Source organism: Pezoporus flaviventris, unplaced genomic scaffold, assembly GCF_033815535.1.
Source record: "Pezoporus flaviventris isolate CSIRO_AGI_PZ_B2104156 unplaced genomic scaffold, CSIRO_AGI_Pfla_v1 ptg000078l, whole genome shotgun sequence".
Classification (NCBI taxonomy): domain Eukaryota; kingdom Metazoa; phylum Chordata; class Aves; order Psittaciformes; family Psittacidae; genus Pezoporus; species Pezoporus flaviventris.
This window is the reverse complement of record NW_026892626.1, coordinates 1265945-1287278: the sequence shown is the minus strand read 5'-3', so window position 1 is coordinate 1287278 and position 21334 is coordinate 1265945. Positions and strand designations below refer to the sequence as shown.

The 21334-nt window shown below is 50.3% G+C and overlaps 1 protein-coding gene across 4 annotated transcripts in view; it reads left to right on the top strand.

The window, feature by feature from the left end:
* The window catches only part of LOC133279741 (ankyrin repeat and fibronectin type-III domain-containing protein 1-like), a 181253-nt gene that overhangs the window by 108729 nt on the left and 51190 nt on the right, over positions 1-21334 (top strand). The gene's annotated exons all lie outside the window — the stretch shown is intronic.

Sequence of the window (21334 nt, the reverse complement as noted above, 5' to 3'; positions counted from 1 at the left end):
AACCTCTGGGACCTGTATTAAGATGCAAGCAGAGCATTGCAGTAGCAGGCCAGTTGTGTTGTTCCACCCAGTGTGGAACAACCAGTGTGTCTCTTTGCCGGAAGTATATGTCCCATGCCGCTGTTATTTGGATAGTGGCAAACTATGAAAAGCCATGCTGAGGTTTGGCTCTGGTGGCTGTGTGTGTGTGAGTTGCATGTGAGACTTTGTGTCGATCCTGCTCTGTTACGGAAGTGAACATCTTCATGTTATCACTTTTTTCTTTTGAAAAAAAAACATCATAGATTGTTTTGAATTTGCAGACAGTGCTTTGATGTGCACCCTTGTCAAAGGAGTGTGTTTCTGGAAGATTCAGAAGGAATTGGGCTGAGGAGATATCTCCTCCAGAACTCACTGTCCTTCTGCACTTGGTCTTCCTTTGCTTCTCTCCCAAACACTCCTGCAGAGCTGCTGCCCAGTGGTGCCTGAGCACACAGCGAATCACTGTAGTTCGAGTCACTCTTCATGTCTCTGATACATTTGAAGTCATGTCAAAGGCTGGAAATGTCATGAAATGTTATGGAGCCGCCTGCTCGCTGTCTTGGTGTGCAAGTGCTTGGTGCATTCAGGTTCTTCAGTTACCTGCTGGTTCCTTTTGCTTTATTCCACCAGAAGTTTCCTAGGTGTGTACTAAAAAGTCTGACTTTGGGGAGCTCCTCTGTGGCTCCTCCGAAGGCTGTGCTGATCGCTGGCTTCCCAAAGCTGTTGGCAGCTAAAGACTACTGGAAGTACAGCCAGAGCCATTTCCCACCTGTTTAATCTCACCTGGCTTTCTGGGAGATCAGAGGCATATTCCAGGAGGCTATGAAGTAATCGTGGATGCAACAACAAAATGAACAAACATTTGTTAAAGGACTTATAACCATGTTTTTGTGACCTTTGACAATAGTCTTCCAAGATCTTGGTGCTTCTTGCTGTGATGCTAGAGTGTGTGTTCTGACAAGGAGGCTCAAGGGATCAAAGCATCTCTCGTGTCCCTATTCCAGATGAAGCTTTTTGAGGCTTTAAGTAAGAGCTTTGAAGGAAATATGTAAGTAGCTCCTACTCTTTTGTTTTTCTGGGGTGGTTTTGGTGCTCGTAGCATCAATTATAGTGCTACTTCTATAGCTCGTCTTACCAGAGAAATGAAGGGTGTTTCTCTACCTTCAGTGGGAGAATATGGGCTTCCATTGTGGAGCTGTTGAGGGTAGAAGGTCTTGTAGATACAGGTTGCCTTATTAGTGTTGACCTGTTTGTCTGTGCCATGACACTACAGGACCCCTATGATTTGTCCAAGCAGTTTGTGATACCAGCTGTGACTTGACTAATCATATATTACAGTGTTCCTCAGTGGCTCTTTTGGGGTTGTGACTGGCAGGGTTTGTGGCTGTGATGCTGCCTGGTACCACTACCCTATCCAGCCCAGCTTTCCGATCCACCAGCGGAGGCTGGCACCATTGCTGCTGCAGGCACACCTGCTTCCACTGCTGCAGCCCCTCTTCACGGCTGGGCCAAGCACCTTAGGGAGTCCCTCAGCCTCTGTCAGGACTGGAGCTTGGTCTTCCTCAGCAGAGAAAGATCCCTGGCAGCTGCCAGAGGCCTGGTGGACTTCAGAGAGCTTGGGACAAGTCTAGTAGTGAATGGCTGGTCCTGTAGACCCTGTGTGCCAGACCACATTGGCTGTACCTCTGCTTTTCCTCTTCTGTGCTTCAGAGGCAGGAGTTCGCCCTACCCATCAAACCCCTGCACTGCAGGAGTGGGGTTGGAACATCCCTGCTCTCAGGCTGGTGTGTTTGGGCTCTCACAGCAAACCCAGTTTGTAGAAGAAGAAAAAGGAAATACACACATGCCAGAAATCTGCGCTGTGGGGTTTATCATCACTTAACCTAGGAATGAATCTTGCTCTGTTCTTGCCATGTTCAGAAGCTTTCCTCCTCGTGTTTCCTAAGTGCCTGGAAAAGTCTAGCACTCATCAAGGATATGGAGAAGTGTCTACTGTCATGCACCAGCCTTTCATGGCCTTTACCGAGGCTCTTCCCTTCTGCCCAAAACATCCAAGAGGTTTTAAGGTACAGATGCACATTACATCACTGGAGAACTGAATGGACTAGAGATCGTCTTGGAAAGAGCAGGCCCCCAAATAGCTCCTGTAGCTGAAACACCTGAGAGAGGAGCCTGAGAATGGCCATGAGTCCATCAGCAAGCCAACACCTGCACAGGCTTTCCCACCTGCATTAGCTCCTTCAGCTGTCTCATGTGGACAAGTACAGATGCCTTTCTGTGTTTCCAAAGCAGGTTGTTCAGATGTCAGAATAGAACAACAGGCCCACTGCGTCTGGGATCTGGCCCATGTTTATAGGGACCAGGGAAGAAACACCTCTTGGGCTGAGATCAGCCCTGAGCTGCTTACTCCTTTGTCACGCCAAGTTTGGAATGCAGCTGTAATGTTAGAATATCCAGGCTTGTAGAGGTCCTTCCCTGTTTCTCACGGAGGTCCTTGAGTGCTTTGTCAAGACAGTCTCCTGAGCAAGGACCTGCTGGCTGGAGACCCAGGGACTCCAGGCTCAGAGACAAGAATAGGCCCTCCTGGGGCAGATGCTTTTGCTTAATAACTCTCCTGCCATGGCTGGTTGGAAGACTTCAGGAGCTGAAGTCTGGTGTGTTTGCTGATTTCCCCTGGCATATATTTGCTCTTTAGTGTCAGACACTAACTGGGACTCAGTTTCTAAAAAACCCAGAAAGAAATGTTGGTGATAATACCAACCATCAAACCCTTAGCAAATGTAGACTGGAATATCTGGGTTTAATTAAAGTGTCACTGATTTGCTGCAGACGCTGCTGGTGCTCCCTCCTCATGCTGTCTCCTCTGCTGAGAGCAGTGCTCATCAGTCAAGAGAGTTGTCACTGAGGAGCAGTTAATATTTGCTAGGCACTAGAGGTGTCAAGAGAGACACTTCTGTAGTGACACAAAATGCTCTCTACTGATCTGCTTCTTCAGTCCCTTGGGATATGTGGCTATACTGAAGAGACCTGATGTCTCCAAGCCCATTCCTGCTCCAGCAGATTCCTACAGCCCTTCCATACAGGCACCTCTCTGGCTTTGTCTCCATTCCAGATTAAAGACTGCTGCTCACCTTCTGTTCTTAAGCCTCAGATGTATAAACACACAAGGAGCCTTTGAAACCACCTTACACAAAGCAGCAGCTCGTGTTTGTTTTGCCTTGTAGTCTTTGTTACGTCAAGATGTCTCTGCAGTTAATTCATTGTCAACCTGCTTTTAAAGCAGAACATTTCATCTCTCAGACTAAAACCTTTCCATGTCAGCATTTAGATGAAAGTGAGCGTTTTGCTGCTGGATCATTATCTTGTAAAACCACAGTGTTTTAAAGGATCTAGAAATCGGTATTTACGTCTTGGAAGTATTAAAGGCCATCATAATAAGCTAGATGTGTTCCTAAGCTGGGTGTTCATTTCATTGCCTCCTTAACTCAGACTTAATTGTTATAGTAATGATGATAATAACACATTTATGCTACATGATATGACTCCTTTGGTAATGGCTGAGAGTCATTCAGCTGGGGTGTTCTTCACGTAGCTCAGGTTCCCTTGCAAAGTGCCAAGCAGTGGGAGGAGGACACACAGAGAAAGCAGGGAGTAAGAGATGGTGCAGATAAGACAAGGGGAACGGTGGCAAAGGAGGAGCAATGCCGAGGCTGCCCTTCTGTAGTGAAGCCATGGGGTACTCAACACTGAAAGAAACTGCCCCAAAAATGCCTTCGCAGGGTTGGATGATTTTTCTCCCAGCTTCAGTTGTAGGAGAGGATGAAGCGCTATCCCCAGCATCTTTGGTGGTAGTGGGAGGGCAGAGCAGTGGGGTGGAAGAGGTGTTCGGCTCTGTGGGGTAGGTGCCCCTCAGAAAGGTGCAGGTTGGCAACTGAAAGGGAGTGGAACCCTCTAGAAGGGACCATGAGCATAGGCTCCAAGCTTCCAACCCCAAACCCTGGCTGAGGAAGTTTTCTGGGGAGTCGGGGTGTTAACTCAACATGCGATGGAGCTAAGTAAAGAAGATTATGATGCTGGCTGGGGCTAGCAGCTGGGACTGGGCCACTGAAACTTTACTGCAAGCTTAGAACATATTTCCTCTGGGGGAAATGGATTCAGAGCCTGAGGTCCAGGCAGGTGGAGGGGCTTTAAGCCTGTCCGAGTGCTGGCAAAGGAAGGGAATCCTGGAAAGGTACTTTGGTGAAATGTCCTGGTTCATCAAATGCCAGTCCACAGGTGGAGAGCAGAGCTGGTTCTAGCAGAAACGGGTCATGCTGTGGCAGGGAGTTGTATTAGACATTTGCAGTGGGTGCAAGAGACTGGCTGGTGATCCAGCCTCTGAACAGTTGTGCAGCTTTTCTTCTGGCCTTTAGGAGGTGTCCCCTGCTCTGTGGTGTGCTAATCTTTTAAGCTAGAGGTGGTCCAGTCTCTCCCAGTAATGCCTTCTGGAGACCTGGCTGATCTGGGCACGGGTCCTGCTGAAGACCACTGGGTTTTGTGGAGTATGGATGAATCCAAATCTTACTTGTTTCCTTTTTTACTGCTGGTTGTGTCAGAGTGCTCACCCTGGATCCCTACATGTCCTGGGGCTGGTGGTGCTCCACACCCAGATTTATGGGGATGGAGATGGCACCAGGACCCTCTATAAGACAAGTTAAATATCTTGGCCTGAGGGAGGTCATAAGGAACCACTTGGTTTCAGCAGTCCCTTGAGCCCAGGGGACAGGAGAAGGAGTTGCTGGTGCTGGTGGAACCCATGCTGCCCTGCTCTGGGTGCCCACTCTTGCTCTCCAGCTGGGAACAGCCCTCCCAGACCTGGAGGTAAAACAAAGTTTTAGTTTTCATTGTTTCTGTGCAGCTTTTAATGTGTTAAGTGAGGTTGCATGTAGGCTCTCACTTTGCAGGTTGTCATAGAAACTTGAAGGGCTTTTTTCTCCTATCCCCCCCAGCCCTTTTCTTACAACCAAAGCAGAGTTGGGTTCCCCCCCATCCCCTGTAATTTCAGTTCCAGTACAATTGAAAACCTGCCTGGCCCTGATTCCCTGTCCCTGGCACTGCCACATAAGGACTTGGTGTCTTTATGTCATTCTTCCTTCTGTCCCAACTGAAGGGTGCATGGTCCTGCAAACCAGGCAGGTTTTCAGTTGGGTGTGCTTCTGTTCCCATGGAGAACATCCCACTGAGATTGGGGCTGATCCTCAGCCCATCTCCTATGGTGCCTCATGGTAGGAGAAGATCTCCTCGCTCACCCTGAGGTTCCTCTCCTAGCTGCTTCTTCTGAACCAATGGAACTGAGTGTGCATGGCCACTTGGTGACAGTTGCTGGTCCTTTGGTGAAGACACTGAAATGGGATCTGCCTGCTCCAGTGGCCTGAGCCCAGGGCTACCTTCCCTTCTTGTAGGATGGGAGAACAACACTGCCAGCTCAGACCTGAGCCCGGCACAGAAGCCTATGCACCAGCTGCAGCCCTTTCACATTCACTCTGCTCCTCATTAATAATGAAAAGGGAATCGAGCGTGGGAAGATGGGCATTTTTTAACACAATAACCAAGGCTGCATTCTCCCTTGAGCGAGAGAGTAATGTGTTTGCTGCAGTGAGTCAACACGGAGATGCTTTTAACATGGGAGGTAATGCTTCCACCCACAGCAGCCATTGGTTCCACAGCTGGGTGCCAAGAGGGAGAAGTGAGTTGAGGTGTTCCCCAAGGTGCCCAGGCAGCACTTTTTTTCTGGTTTTTCTCCAAGAGCTGTGAGAGATCCTTTCCCACACACTTTGTTCCTGGCATGAGGCTTGACAGGGACTCCTCACAGGTGGTTGAACTTCTAGCTGTGTTCATTTCTGGGCCCCTCACTACAAGAGAGGCATTTTGGTGCTGGAGTGGGTCCAGAAAAAGGCAATGGAGCTGGTGAAGGGTCTGGAGCACAAGTGTGATGAGGAACGGCTGAGGGACCTGGGGGGTTTAGTCTGGAGTAGAGAAGGCTCGGGGGGACCTTATTGCTCTTTGCAACTACCTGAAAGGACGATGGGGCCAGGAGGTGGCGATCGGTCTCTTCTCCCAAAGAAGAAATGATAGGACAAGAGGAAATGGTCTCAAGTTGTGCCAGGGGAGGTTTAGACTGAATATTAGGAACAATTCCTTCCCCGAAGGGTGCTCAGGCATTGGAACAGGCTGCCCAGGGCAGTGGTGGAGCCACCGTCCCTGGAAGTGTTCACAAACCGTGTAGATGAGGCCCTTAGTGACATGGTTTAGTGGTGGGGAACGGTTGGGCTTGATGACCTTAAAGGTCTTTTCCAACCTCACTGATTCTATGATTCTGTGATTCTATGATTCTAGCTCTGAACCTCGCCTTCGTGAGCCGGCACCTGTCTTTGCTGCTCGGTGCCTCCCTGCTCCTCAGCGCTCCAAAGCCAGTGCTATCCTGTGAGTCACCCCTCTTCATCATAATGCATGCCAGGGGTTATCCTCAGAGCTCCAGTTATCCGCTGGGATTCATTTGTATGGGATTTAGGTGTGAAAGGGTCTGGGATCACGCCTCTTGGCTTCCTGTGTGCTGTAGAGATGTAAATGCTGCTCACATGCTTCTCAGCAAGCTGAAGAGTTTGTGATTGAACTCTGAGAGGGACCTAATCCTTTGAGCATCTCTGAGAGGTACCTAATCCTGACCCGAAACTTGTTTGAGCTTGTTGGGCTTCAGCTCCCAGGCCCTGGCTCCCTGTGTGTCTCACTGGATAAAAGAAGTTGGTTCTGCTCTGGTTTGTGGAGGGGTGGCAGAGTTTTTGACAATAAACTCAATATAGCTCAAATCTTTTGCAGCAGGATAATTTCTTCAGCCCATGGGTCAATTTTGTGACTCATCCCTTCAGCCTGCTTTTTCCATGTCCCCTTCTAAATGTGGGGACCCGTATCACTGGAGCACTTCTGCGTCTGTCTGAACAGTGCAATATGTGTAACTCTCCTCTCCCCCAAGAACTGCATCAGCATTTTTCATCACAGGATCACATTAGAGCCTTGTGTTGGGTTGGTCACCCATGGTGACCTCAAGCCTTTCTGGAGGCTCTTTCTTGTCTGGGATACAGTCCATGTTCATAAATACGGTCTGAAATCTCCATAGGTGTGTCATTCTGCATTAACATATACAGTGTTTGAATGGGCTCAGCATTACCAAGCAACCCACATTTCACTCTCTCCACATCAATATTTACTGTTACATCAATCTTCCTGTCAGCTGCTGATTTTTTGGGGGTGAGTATTTTGTATTTTCTCCTTGCTCATCGATGAAGGTGTTGACTAGCATGCTCCCTGTGAAGCTCCATTGACAGTTTCTGATTGAGACTTGTCAGCCATCTCTTCATAATTTAACTTGCTTTATTGGTACTGTATAGTCCTGTCTTCCAAAATCAGGATGTCAAGAAGCACTTAGTGCACTCTGCCTGCACAGCACTAACGTATGTGGTGCCTTTTCAGCTCAGCCTATATTTGTTAAAGAGTGACATCAGGCTCATTTGATGAGATCTCTGTTCAACAAAGACACATTGAGTGACTTTAATTATAACTTACAGCCTTTAATTATTTCTTAATTTAATTCCAGGTGAGCCCTGCCTTCTGGGTCTTATATCAGGCTGACCATTTAGTAAATAACTAGGTCATCTTCACTGCTGGCTGGGAATATTGCTGTGAAGGATTCATTTGCCATCTGAACGTGGCAGCTCCAGGTTTGCTCAAAACAAGCAGCAAGGCCCAGAAATCCCTCCCCAGCTTTGCAGGGACATTATCTGTGCTGGCTGCTTAGTGTATTTGGTTTAGTGTATTTGGGTGCAGGTGAGTATACTAATGGTTTCGGAAAGCTTCATCTCTGCTAGAAAGTACTTCACTACCCTTTTTCCCCAAACACAGAATAAATATCTACTGAGTGTTTGCTTTTCCTGCATCATTATGAGCAGTCCTACAGTCTCTGCTTAAAAATGGTCCCATTGCTCTCTGGAAAGGGACCTATGGCTAGAGTGTGTGTCTCTCAGTAGCATATTTGGCATCTCCAGCCATGCATTTTCCCCTCCTTTAGTTTCCCTTATCAGTTACCTACACATTGTATTTTTAAATTTGTATTGGCCACTCTTTATTGTACATTCCAGTTCCACTTTTTAGCCTTCATTTAGCAAAGAGGATTTCTAAGTGAGTTTTCCTAACTATGAAATTAGGATTTTACAGACATTCAGTGCATTAACTTCTGTCTTGAAAAGTTATCAACTGCAGTCTTTAGAAATGCATGTGGTATTTTACTGCTGGCTCCATGAGTCTCCTGGTGTGTGTGACTCACAAACCCAAGTCCTTTGTAACACATTATTTCTTTCAGTCCATTAAGAACATATATTTAAGGCTGAGCTCCTGTGCTGGCTCAGGTATGGTGTACTGTGCCTCTTCCCAGTCCTTGGTGAGAAGGTAAATGTGTATTTCTTCAAGAACTGACTGCTAAAAGGTCTGTAGTTCTAAAGAAAAGAATATAATGGCATGTACTGTAAACACTGAGTGCCCTCCTCTTTCTTCCCTGCCATCCCTCCTACGCAGACTTCTGATCATATAAATAGTCATAGCAGGTTTCAGTGATGTCAAGTGTGTTGAATTTCTGCCTGTGAGTGAAATTTTCCCATTCCTCATGCTCCTTTCTCAACCTCACTGCCTCACATCATCTCAAGAGCTTGCTGCTTTGCCTATCAGCACAGCAGGAGTAAGGGCTCTGATACTCTGTCCTGGAACAACCACAGATTAGTGATCTTTTTACTCAAATGCTCAGTTCTGGTGTTTTCTTTCCATGCTTTCATCTGTGGTGCTAGTCACACAGCTGGGCCACAGAACCATCAGCAGCAACAGCAGCCTGCTCTATCTTCAGCAGCTTGTCCTCACCTAAGACCAGCCTCACCAGGGCCAACCTGAGAGTATCTGAGCACTTTGCAGTGTGGCAGCACCGGAGGTTGCCCTATGCTCACCTGCCAGTGGTGCTGTTCTGTAGAAGAGCATCCTGAGCCCACCGTCAGGCATCATCAGTTGGGAAAGACTATTTGCAGTGTACTTCCAAAGTGATACACTCTCTTTAGTGACAGGCCAAGGGGGAATGGCTTTCACCTGACAGAGGGGAGACTGAGATGAGCTCTTAGGCAGAAGCTCTTCCCTGTGAGGGTGCTGAGGCATTGGCACAGGGTGCCCAGAGAAGCTGTGGCTGCCCCATCCCTGGCAGTGTTCAAGGCCAGGTTGGACGGGGCTTGGAGCAACCTGGTCTAGTGGAAGGTGTCCCTGCCCATGGCAGGCGATTGTGACTGGATGAGCTTTAAGGTCCCTTCCAACCCAAACAGTTCTGTGATTGTCTCCAGCATGGTTGTTTGCTGCTTTGCACTGGTATGCACCACAAGCAGAGCAGGATATATGCTGTGGGTGGAGACCCTGCGGCTCTGAGCCACCTGAGTTCCCGAGAAGCACAGATTGCTGGTGGTGGTGGAAATAACAGCATTAACCTTGAGGGCAATTGGCTGGGTCCCCAGGCTCTGGAGTTGGTGTTTATCCTATGGCTCTTTGCTCTGGAGGGATAATCAGGCTGAATACACTGATTTACTTGGTCTGTACTGAGAAGACTGTGAGGAGACATGTAGATAACCAGTTTTCTCAGGGAACAGGGTGTTTGGGGACATTAAAGGAGGAAAATGCTATTGTCTTTACTGCATCCTGACAACTCGGTGTGTGCAGATATCTCAGGCTTTGAGCTTTTCTGCAGGTTTCTGGCATTATCAAAGACAGGATTCAGAATAGCACAGTGACCCCCAGAAGATGTGCAGTGGGAAGGGACAAGGGTGCAGGTGCTTGGTTGTGTCTTCAGGCTTGGGACATCATGTAAAAGGGCATCACCTCCAGCATCACCATGTAATTTATGGGGAAATTAATTCTTCCTCCAGAAGTGCCTCATCTCTCCATGACAGCTAGCTCAGATCTGTGCCATCAGTCTTGCCATTTATGGCTGTCAACACATCCAGAAGGTATGACTGAAGGTAGGCTGAGCCTATAATAATTACTGAAGAAACACTGGAGAATGGTATTTCTACCTAATTAAAGACTTGACTGAATCAAGCTATGGAAAGTACAGGGAGATAGACCTTGGCAAGACTTTGGCACATTCTAATGAGAGGTTGTGGGAGGCTGCTAACCCTCAGCCACAAGAAAACACCTTCTTGCTGCACGGTAAATGGAATTGTGTGCACTGCTTTCAGGAAACAGGCTGGAGAAGGAGGCAAAAGGAACCCCAGGGCCTGCAAAATCCCATTTCCATATTTAAAAATAGAAAAGCCAAACCTTCCAAAAGGCTTGAATGCCTAAAGGAAACTTCTGGAGCTGACAGCTCTCAAACAGGAGCTGTTACAGGTTTTTCTTTGTGGTATGATGTAAGAAGGAAAAAGCACCCAAGCAGGAAAGGCTCAGCTGCATTCATTCTGCCCCTCAGATGTCAGAGATGCTTATTACTGATACAGCTATCTCATTAGAAAGCTGAAATACAGCTTCAGCTTGGGGCTCCTCATGACCTAGGCCCTACCATGGAGCTGTGCAGCATTGCAATTTTCCATTGCATGGGAAGTCTTGCCAGAGTCAGCAAGGTAGTTCTGTGTGCCCTCTTCAAGCACCAGTTTGGTCATCTGTTTCCCATTGTGTTCCTCTTCTGTCCTTCTTTTAATCAAAGCTTTTGTCCTGGATCCTAAGCCACCGTTTGGCAGATCACAGAACCACAGACTGATTTGGGTGGGAAAGGATCTTAAAGCTCATTCAGTCCCAAACCCCGTGCCATGGACAGGGACACCTTCCACTAGACCAGGTTGCTCCAAGCCCCTGTGTCCAACCTAGCCTTGAACACTGCCAGGGATGGGGCAGCCACAGCTTCTCTGGGAACCCTGTGCCAGCGCCTCAGCACCCTCACAGGAAGAGCTTCTGCCTAAGAGCTCACCTCAATCTCCCCTCTGTCAGGTTAAAGCCATTCCCCCTTGTCCTGTCCCTACAGGCCCTTGTCCAAAGCCCCTCTCCAGGTTTCTTGCAGCCCCTTTAGGCACTGGAGCTGCTCTAAGGTCTCCCCTTAAGGAGCCTTCTCTTCTCCAGGCTGAACCAGCCCAGCTCTCTCAGCCTGGCTCCAGAGCAGAGCTGCTCCAGTCCTTGCAGCACCTCTGTGGCCTCCTCTGGACTCACTCTAAAAGCTCCATGTTCTTATGTTTCGTGCCCCAGGTGCGGGCTCAGCGTTCCAGGCAGGATCCAAATGTGTGGCCTTAGCATTGCTTGTCTTGCGGGTCTTTCAGCTCTTGGCAACAATCTTCCTAAAGAAGGTACAGCACAAGAGCTACTATCTCCATATGTTTCCCTTGCTCCCAGATGTTTCCAGTAAGCTTTGGATGCACAGCATTTTGACCACCTGTGTGAGGGCCAGGTTGCCAAACCTGGTTGTGTTGGATACCAAATCTGCCATGCGGCTGCTTGGTTTTGCCATTTCCAGACCAACTGGATGGCTCTGAGGATGAGGAGGAATCTGCTTCTTGGCTTTTATGAAGCTTCTGTGTCCCTGGGCTCCTCACAGCTGGTTAGTGTTGCTGAGAGTCCTGGTTTCAACCAGAAACTAGTCTCAGACTTCTAACCAGTTTCTAACCATCTCAGACTGATTTCTAGCTGCCCTAGTGTCGCTGTTGCAAATCACTGGCTTCACAAGTGATGAAGCCGATCTCTGAAGGTGGGGAGGAGGCAGCATGGCTGCTGCTGAAGACATCAGTCCTGCTTTATTGAGAGCATCCTGTGGAGGTCCCACCTTTAGCATTTTGTTGGCTGGCTAGAGCCACCAGTGCTGTCACTAGGAGGCACCACGTCCATCACAGTCAGCAGTGGGTCCGCTATGTGGATCAGCATCAGCATCATGGACCTGATGGATGATGATTGATCATCCATCAGCGTCAGGCTGGACCACATGATGGATCGCACCAGTGCAGAGCATGGTCCTAGGGGATCTCCTTGCCACAAGACCTTGCTCTCCTGAGCAGTCAGGACACTGGGGAGGGGGTGTCAGCCATAGTGAATGTGAAACCCTGAATATTTGTACACAAAGGCCATGCTGAAATCTCCATCCTAGGCCAGACATCAGAGGTGTCAGTTTTGATTTCCCAAACACAGAGAGAGCCCTTTCAGCCCTGGCATGCTCAAACACTGCAGCTTTAATGTCCAAGCACCCAGCGTGTTTCCACTCCCCTGAAATGCATCAATCAGGTCTCGGTGAGGCTCTGAAAGAGCCAGTTTGTTAAACAAACACACTTAGTGTAAAAAGTTTATTCCAGTTAATTAGGACTTCATTGCAATGGAAACAAATTACCCAGCTGTCATCTGCCAAGGCAAACAGCAACAGGGGAGAGGGGATCCTGGCCAGGCGGGAGACAAACAGCCATCTCAGGCAACCTTATTTATGGCCTTTTTATATATTTCTGTATTTATTTGGACATTCCTGAGCTGGAGAGCTGGGTTATTGGTGAGCCGCATGCTCCAGCACTTGCATGGCACAGGCCATCACCAGTGGCAGGTTATCTGCCTGTGGGGCTTCTGGACCAAGAGCCAGTGCTGCCTGTGGGACCTTGTGTCTGTGTCCCCGGGGACATCCTTTGGGCTTGTCCAGGGCTCTTGCTTCAGAGATGGAGGTGAGGTGCTTGGTGTGCAAGTGACGGGCAGGTCAGGGTGAGTCCTGGTCCTGCTTGCTGATGGTGGTGGGGGGCACAGGGGTCCCCAAATGGAGCAGTGGGGTGGGGAGGCACTGGGGAGGGCTGGGAGTTACTGGGAACTTTGCCCCATCTAGGAATTTCTACACTTTTGTGGTTCCCTGCCCTTGCAGCGGGGTGCCCTGTGTCTGCATTGACCCCAGGTATGAGTTTCCATCCATGCTGTAGCCTTGTTTCCCTCTTTGAGCCCAGGCAATGAACTTTCAGGCTCCCACTCATTTCCAGCTCATTTTATTTAAGCAAACACTCCATTGACATGCTTTGTTCCTCCAAGAGCTTTTATTGAAGAAGAGAAAAGAGAAAGGAGGAGCTGGGACAGTGGATAGGGAAGCCGGGAGGCACACAGGGAGCTGGAGGTCGTGCAATTCCCATGGGAGTGCTCCAGGAGCTGGACAGGATGGTGCTGGCTCCTGCAGCTGGCACGGAAGTGACAGATAAACCTGCAGGATTAACAGCGTGTATTGTGTCAGGAGAGCAGCATCCCCTTCCTGCAGCATTAGTCACCCGAGCCTGCCACCGGGCTGGGGGAGGCAAGTGCAAGTCATCAGATTACCCTGCTCCCGCTTGGCCTGTCATTGCCTCGTGTCCCTCCAGTGCTGCCCTTCATCACCAGGAGGCCTGTGCCGAGGCTGCCTTGGGGACAGGCGGAAGATGTTGGCTTTAAGGATGGATGGGTGTAAGCAGTACATGTCCTCTTGGCCATGGAGGTGTTGTTGGCAGCGTGATGGCTTGGGGTGGCACAAACATGGGGGCTTTCCCGATCAACCTTGGGGATGCATTTCCCACTCCAGGCCTTGGGGACACGGAGAACAAAAGCCGTTGCACTGGGACCTTCCAATGGGCTTGAATTTCTCTTAGAGCCTGGTGGATAAACCCAGGGCTCTTCCACCCTCCTCGTCTACCACAGTTGCATCCAGGGCAGATTTTTCTGGTCCTGTGGTATCTTGAAATTCACATTTGAATTTCTCATTGCAAGCGAGTTGCCATCCTTAGCCTCTGACACACTCTCCAAGAATGGTTCTGTTGCCTTATAGCTGTGGGATCACTGTGCCCGTGTGCTGAGGTTTCTGCCTATGATGACACATGTTCATGGGGGTGTAAAGCCTGGGTCAGGGCACACATCCTTGGAGGGGAGAGAATAGCAGAGCTAAGCTATGGAGTTGAGCCCTGAGACTGGACTGCTGTCACCTGAGGAATGTGGGAAAAATGGTGACCAGCACTGGAAAGGACACTGGATTTGGCTTGATTTCTGGAGCTTAGAAGGGAGAGAAGGAGGGATTGAGGAGTTTGGCTCAAGCACCGTGGTTCTTCACAGTTGCTGGCCCATCTTGAGAGGTGATGTGAAAACACAAGGCTAAAAGGCATCAAGGAACCTCAGTGCCACATTGTCCTGCCCGAGAGTTGGGCTCTGTTGGAGATTACCCACCATTGCTTGAGAAGCAGCAATGCCCCTTTGGTCTCCGTGCTCCTGCTCTCCCCAGGAGCCTTGGTGGGCAGAGCCAGAGTGTGAGGTGCTAGGCGTCTCCCTCCTCCGGCTGGCAACCCTCTATTATTAGGGATTTTAGCTTTCTGGTTCTACACTGACTTGTTGGCAGTGCTTATTTTTAGCTCCTTCAGTACCTTCCAGATCCCTTTAGGGATTCTTTCTTTCTCTCTCTCTCCCTTCTACAGGTTTGTTTGTAATGCAGCTGTGTTGATTTGAGCCATGAGCAGGAGCTTTCAATGCCAGGGGGTGAGGAAGGGAGGCTGCACTGTGGTGCTTGTGCAGCGAGATAAATCTTTGGGGGTTTATCTAAGGTTGATGGGCCTGTGGGGTCCAGGCACCGTGAGGCAAAGACTGGGGTGGCGGGAGGGCGCATCGCTCCCACCTCCAGCCGGGTGCCTTTGTGGTCATCACTCAAGATCAGCATATGCTGGGTGGCTGTCATCTCCGTGGCTCTTTTCCACACTGAAATTTCTCTTCACTACCCAGGGTGCGTGGGGTGGGTGGAAATTCAGATCAGAATCACCGTACTGGTGGAAACGCAACCCAGGGTCCTCCTGCTGCTCCGCAGCCAGGTTGGGTGGAAAGTTTTAAGTGATTTTTTTAAAGCCCTGCGTAAGGTAACTCAAAACAAGTTGCCGAGTATATTTTGGACTCCGGTGGAGCTGTCGTCGTCGCCTCACTTCGCCCACTGGCTGTCCCAGACAAGGGCTCACTTTGAGCCTACGCTTCTGCTGGGGGGGGGGGGGGTTGTTTTCATTCCCAATTTAGAGCATCTGTCCCGCCAGGGCCCAGCTCCCGTCTCTGCTGAGCCCGGCACGGTGCTGGGAGTCCAGTGGCTCCCTGCAGCCAGTTTACCTGTCACCCCCAGCTCCAGGGCTGTGCTAACATGCTCCCTAGAAAATGTGACTGTCTTTGGACTCAAGGCTTCCTGTGCTTGCCCTGGGCTGGCGCTCAGTGGGGGATGTGTGAAGGTACAGTTTGTGCTCTGTTTTTTCTAGGATTTCTCTTATTTTGCAGGGGAAGGGAGGTTTGCTTATTTTGAAAGACCTAAAATATAGGTTGATATTCAGTATAGCTCTGCTGTTTTTCCTAGGGAGAGACAGCACCGGGAGGTCCTGTTCAGGTATGGCTTTGGTGGTGGTAGCTCCATCACTGTGGCCCTGATCCAGGAAAGTGTGTTTTTTGAAGCATTGATCTCTACAGGCTGCTCTTACCAGGTAGATGAGCACATGCTTAAGCATTTGATTGGACTTAGTCCTGTAAAAGCAGAGTCCTTGCAGCAGCTGAGGAAACCAAAGCCAACCATTCAAGCAAACCTAAGTGCCACTCACAAGGCCATAAGAATTCGATCCCCTTGTAGCATCAAGGCCTGAGCATCATGGTGTGGCAGCTCCTCTTCTCCATGGATTAACCAGCTGCAAGGAGGAGTAGGGAGAGCAGGCACAGCAGCTGCATGTCCCCAGGAAGTGGGTGGTAGGACATGCTGAAAGAGAAGACAACAACCAGTGCCTGCAGTGGTGCTCTTAGTGAATTGTGTTTTGCAAAGCCATTGATCAGCCATCGCCTAACAGCCCTTTCATAGAATCCCAGACTGGTTTGGGCTGGAAGGGACCCTAAAGCTCATCCAGTCCCAACCCCCTGCCACAGGCAGGGACACCTTCCACTAGACCAGGTTGCTCCAAGCCCCATCCAGTCTGGCCTTGAACACTGCCAGGGATGGGGCAGCCACAGCTTCTCTGGGCACCCTGTGCCAGTGCCTCAGCACCCTCACAGGGAAGAACTTCTGCCTAAAATCTCATCTCAGTCTACCCTCTGTCAGGTTAAAGCCATTCCCCCTTGTCCTGTCCCTACAGGCCCTTGTCCAAAGCCCCTCTCCAGGTTTCTTGTAGCCCCTTTAGGCACTGGGAGCTGCTCTAAGGTCTCCCCTTAAGGAGCCTTCTCTTCTCCCGGCTGAACAAGCCCAGCTCTCTCAGCATGCTATCGTGATCATACTGTAATGATCTTTCTATATCATGACTAGGTTATGGCTGGCTTAAAACATGCCCAGGACTAGCAGAGGGGCTTGGGTGACCTCCACTTTAATCAAGCGACCTGATGCTAGAGATGAGAGGCACTGAACATGGCCCTAGGTGTTGGGACCACACTGGACTTTCCCCTGCCTTTCTGCTGTTTTGCTTTGGGGCTTGACTGGAGCTTTTCTAGGGTTGAAGTCATTAAGTCTTTTCTGCTCTTTAGTTTTATAATGCTCATTAGCGCAGTCCCTATCAAAGAACAGCACATTCCCTCCCTGTCCTCATTTTATCCCTAGTTAGTAACCCTTTGCTGCTTTGGCTCATTTGGAAAAAGTAGTTTTGGGAAGGACATCAGCACTTTCAGTCTGATTTGAAAAGTGGCATTAATTCAAAGAGAGGGCTCGGTGAAGTGACTGCATGAGGCCTAAGTTATGTTTCTGGTCAGAAGTGAGCCATCTCGTATCAAAACGTGCCAGCATGTGTGTGTTCCTCCAAGATGCTCTGAACCCAGATGGTTGCTTTTCCTTTCAGAAATGGGCTGAACAGCAGCATCCTGCTCCTCCCTTCCCCCCCCCCCCCCCCCCCCCCCGAGGTTCTGCTTCAGAGATACCCATTGCTGAGGCTCAGGGTGCAATGAAAACCATTCTAACAGGGTTGAGCGGTGTAGGGGAAGACTGAAGGTGCCTGAGAATATGCAGCAAAGGCTGAGCTGCTGCATGTGCTGCAGGTGGGGAGCCATGTTTTGGCTGGAGTTGGATGGGAGGCTGAGCATCTGTTCTGCTCCTGAAGCCCCACCATCTTCCTCAGTAGGGTTTTATCAGTACTGTGGAACAGACTGAGGACACCAGACTGAGGTTTGAAGCAAGCCAGGGCAACCATTTCAAGACCATGCTCCGCCTTGGGGGGTTGGAGCACGCCATGTGCTGAACCCATGTGCTGCGTTAGTGACAGCCCCATGCCGAGGACTCATGGGGATTGACTGGAGGTAGGGAGCCTGGTCTAGGGAGGTTCAGGAGGCCACCTGCCTGGTGGGACCCTTTCCTGTGGAGGAGGGGTTTGTACCAAGCAGGGCTGAGACACCTCAGAGCAGGGAAAAGGCTGTGTCCATGATATGGTTTCAGTAAACCTGGGATTTAGTTCCAGGGAGGATCAGGATCTCTGTATGAGTTTGACAATCAAGGAAAAGGAAGCAGGAGACACCATGATGCCCTAAATCTTGGAGACAAGGTCTCTCATCTTACCTGTTATGGCAGTGACTGTCTCAGGGTCCCTTTTGTACTGTTCTTGAAAACAGACATCTTTCTTTGGAGCCTCCAGAGACTCAGCTCTTGGCTGCAGTGCCCTGTGGATCTGCCAGCTGGTTGCATTAAAAGGCAGGTTTTGCTCTGAAAAGCTGGAAGGCTATAGCCTAGGTGGAGTTGCAGCAAGGTGTGAAGGGTGCTGTGTTCAGTGGAACCTGCCTGCCGTGGTGTCCTCAAGCTGCAGGCATCATTCACTGTGCACTGAGATATGTTCACAGCAACAACCTGCAATGTTTTCTGTGCTCAAGGATGGAGGGGAAGATGAGACATGCAAAACACCCATGCTATTGACAGCGTGAATAATCCACCTCTTCTTGATTCTTCAGGGCTACAGGTTTTCTCCAAGGACAAGCCATCCCATGGTTTATCTTTCATTGCTGTCAAGCTAGGGTTTTAGGTCAGCCAGTGCCAAGCCTCACATCACGGGTTTGTCATTGTGTGTCTCCACTGTGCTTGTGTTGGTGGGCAGATGTTGTCCAAAGGCAGAGAGGGCCTTGCACAACCATGGAGCAGTGCTGTGGTCTGATGTGTGAAGCCCAAGCCCACAATGAAAGGCAGATAGTGAGAAGGTCACCCACCATGGCTCATGTCCCTGCTGCTGCCTTTGCCCTATGGCTGTGGTTTTTGCTGCAGGATTCCTTGGTTGGGAACAAAAGTGTCTCATCTGCATCACTTGAGGCTCAGTCTAGGATGAGATGCAACCCTCTCACATCCTTGTCCCTGCACTGCTGCCCTCAGTGTGGTCATGAATGAAGGACATTTTAGGTGCCAGAGCTCTGCTGACAGGCAATGTCTCATCTGGAGGATGTTAAGTGCCACTAGTTTTCCTGCTGGGAGGTGACTCTTTTACATTAAAAGGCTCCTGTGTCAGAATAAACCACCTTTTGCTGGCCTGGTGGGGTCTGAGGAAATGCACCTGATGGTGACTGAATGATGCTGGGCATGGTGCAGCGTAGACAGCTGGCTTCTGAGGAGCTCATCTCCCTGTGGGTGTTCAAACAGCAAAGGGCAGTCCCTATACGCTTGGGGACAGGTGGATAGTAAGAGTTAATGTGGAAACCGAGGCACAGAGATTGAGGCTTACTAGCTGAGTCCCTGCAGCCCAGACTGGTGTCCCATCGTTTTCACAGTACCAGGTGAAAATGGCTGTGCTGGGTCCTCTTGCAGCCTGGAGGAGGACCCCATCCCCATGAGCAGTCCCTCGCTGAGGTCACCTCATCCAGCCAGTCCTTGGCTGGATACTAGCTGGAGACATGCCCCACACAGGGACCACATCTCTGATGGATCACAGCGAGGTTCCTGGCCCTGGAAATGGCTTTGGCCTGTCCTGCTTGGCTCCCACTGCAGCACATCCCTCCTCCTAATCATGGATGTTTGGCTTTTGGGTCGTTCTAATTGGAGCTGAGGCCATTTGTTCTTCCCTGAGGGCAGCAAGAACCTCTTGCTCTCCCTCGCCTTGTTGCTGGAGTCTCTCATGCCCCAGACACCAAGGAGCAATCCTTTCACTTGGCTGCAGAAACGGGCTCAGCATCCCAGAAATTCAGGCTTTCATGTGGGAGCCAATAGTCACACAACCTCCATCCAGAAACCATCATTATCGATCGCTTGCTTGGTTTCTTTGAACTACAGCTCCCAGGATGCCTGAAGATATGCAGACATCCCGAAGACAGTGGTTTCCCATAAACTTTTGGGGTTTCATGCTTCGCAGGCAGGAATGTTTTTATTGCATTGCAAATCTCTTCAAGTCCCTCGCAGCCTGGCATCGTGTCCCCGCCGTGGGGGGAGGCACGCCAAGGGCTTTTCTCTCCTGCATTTTCCCCCTTCTTGCAAGAGGGACCTTTGTAAATCCCTGTCATGCCTTTTCAAGGGGACTTTTGGTCTGGGAGGAAGTTTGGATGAGCTACGGTTTGCCTGTAGGGATGTGTTTTCCATTCTCCTTGTCCCTGTTATTTCAAGGGCTGTTAAGCAGCGTGCTGCCTCCCCGTGCACATTGCTATGCAAAGCTGATGGGTGAGTGCCTTGGGTAGGGTGGTGAGAGGTTCTCACTGAACTGGGAAGCACTGAAGATTCTGGGAACAGAAAAAGATGCAGATTCATGCACTATTGCAAGAGAGCCCAGCAGGCTGGGTTGTAAATCCTGACGTGCTCCCAAAACCTGAGGGAAATCGTTCTTTAATATGGAACGATGTTTTTGCAACACTGACCTGGTGGGTCCCCATCTCCTAGTCCCTAGGACAGATCCATCCCTGTGGCAGCTGAACCGTCAGGGGGCACTGCATACTGTGCACAAGTCCCATGGGTGCCTCCACAGCTACACATCTTCCTGCTGTCCATTCTGGGACCCATTCCAGGACCATTGCTGCTGCTCATCACCTGGAGGGTCCTGAGAGCAGAGCGGGGTCCATAGACTGACCCAGCTGTCCCTTGTAACTACTCACTTTCTGTAGGAGAGGCAGCACAGAGGGCAGAAGAGAGCTGTGTGTAACTTGGTGGCGTTTTATGGCATTGTTCTTCTGACTGAAAATACTTTGATGAGTTTTTCCCACTTGGTGCTGATGTACATCAGTGTTATATCTTAGGGTCAGTCTTGTGGAATTCTGCATTCCTCCTTTTTCCCTTTAGTTAGTTCACAAAAAAAAAAAAAAAAAAAAAGGCCAGGATCCTCCATGGATTGGGTTTTAGTATGTAGTTCTTCTATAGGTGCTACTTCACCAGTTTGAGGAGCTTTGTGAATGAAACACAGAGGTACTGCGTGGCCCTTTGGGGGCCACCAGGACCACCAAGCTCCCAGCTCTAGCTGGAGGCAACACATGCATGGGTCAGGCTCTGTGTGTCCCCATGGGACACGTCCCTTAGGCCAGTGGGATGCTGCTGGGGGTGTGTTTCTGGGCAGACATCCTGGTGCCTCCAGGGTCTGGGCTCATTCTCTGCCGCCCCCAGTGCAAGCATGCAGGCACTCACAAGCACTCCATGTGCACAGGCAACTCCCACATGCACGCACAGCTCCTGGCACCCGTGTTCCCATCTCGGTGTGGTCCGCAGAAGGAGGTTGGGGCCAGCCCAGAAAGAAAAACCATTGTGGGTCTGCGGCAGGCTCGCGTTAACCACATCACTGCTCTCCTGCACTTGGAAAAGCTGGGCTGCCTGGCAGCCCAGAATAACATAACAAGCTTTTCCATTTCTGCAGCAGCATGGGATGCGGGGCCATGGCAAACAAGAGCCGGCTCCAGCACGAGTGCCAGGCTCAGACTAAACAACGGCTCAGCCCCAGAGCAGCCTGTGCCCCGCAAAGGGGGAGCAGGCTGAAGTCACAGCTGCCAGGGCAGATGGGGATGGCAGGACAGGGATGCCGGGGCATGGCAGGGATGTTGGGACATGGCAGGGATGCTGGGTCATGGAGGGATGCTGGGGCATGGTGGGGGTGCCAGGACATGAATGGGGTACTGGGGTGTGGGGGGGATGCAGGGCCATGTAGGGATATTGGGACATGGCAGCGATGCTGGGGCATGGAGGGATGCTGGGGCATGGTGGGGGTGCCAGGACATGAAGGGGGTACTGGGGTGTGGGGGGGATGCAGGGCCATGTAGGGATGCTGAGACATGGCAGGGATGCTGAAACATGGTGGGGATACTGGGACATGGCAGGGATGCTGAGACTTGGCACGGATGCTGGGGCATAGCAGGATGCTGGGATGACACCCTG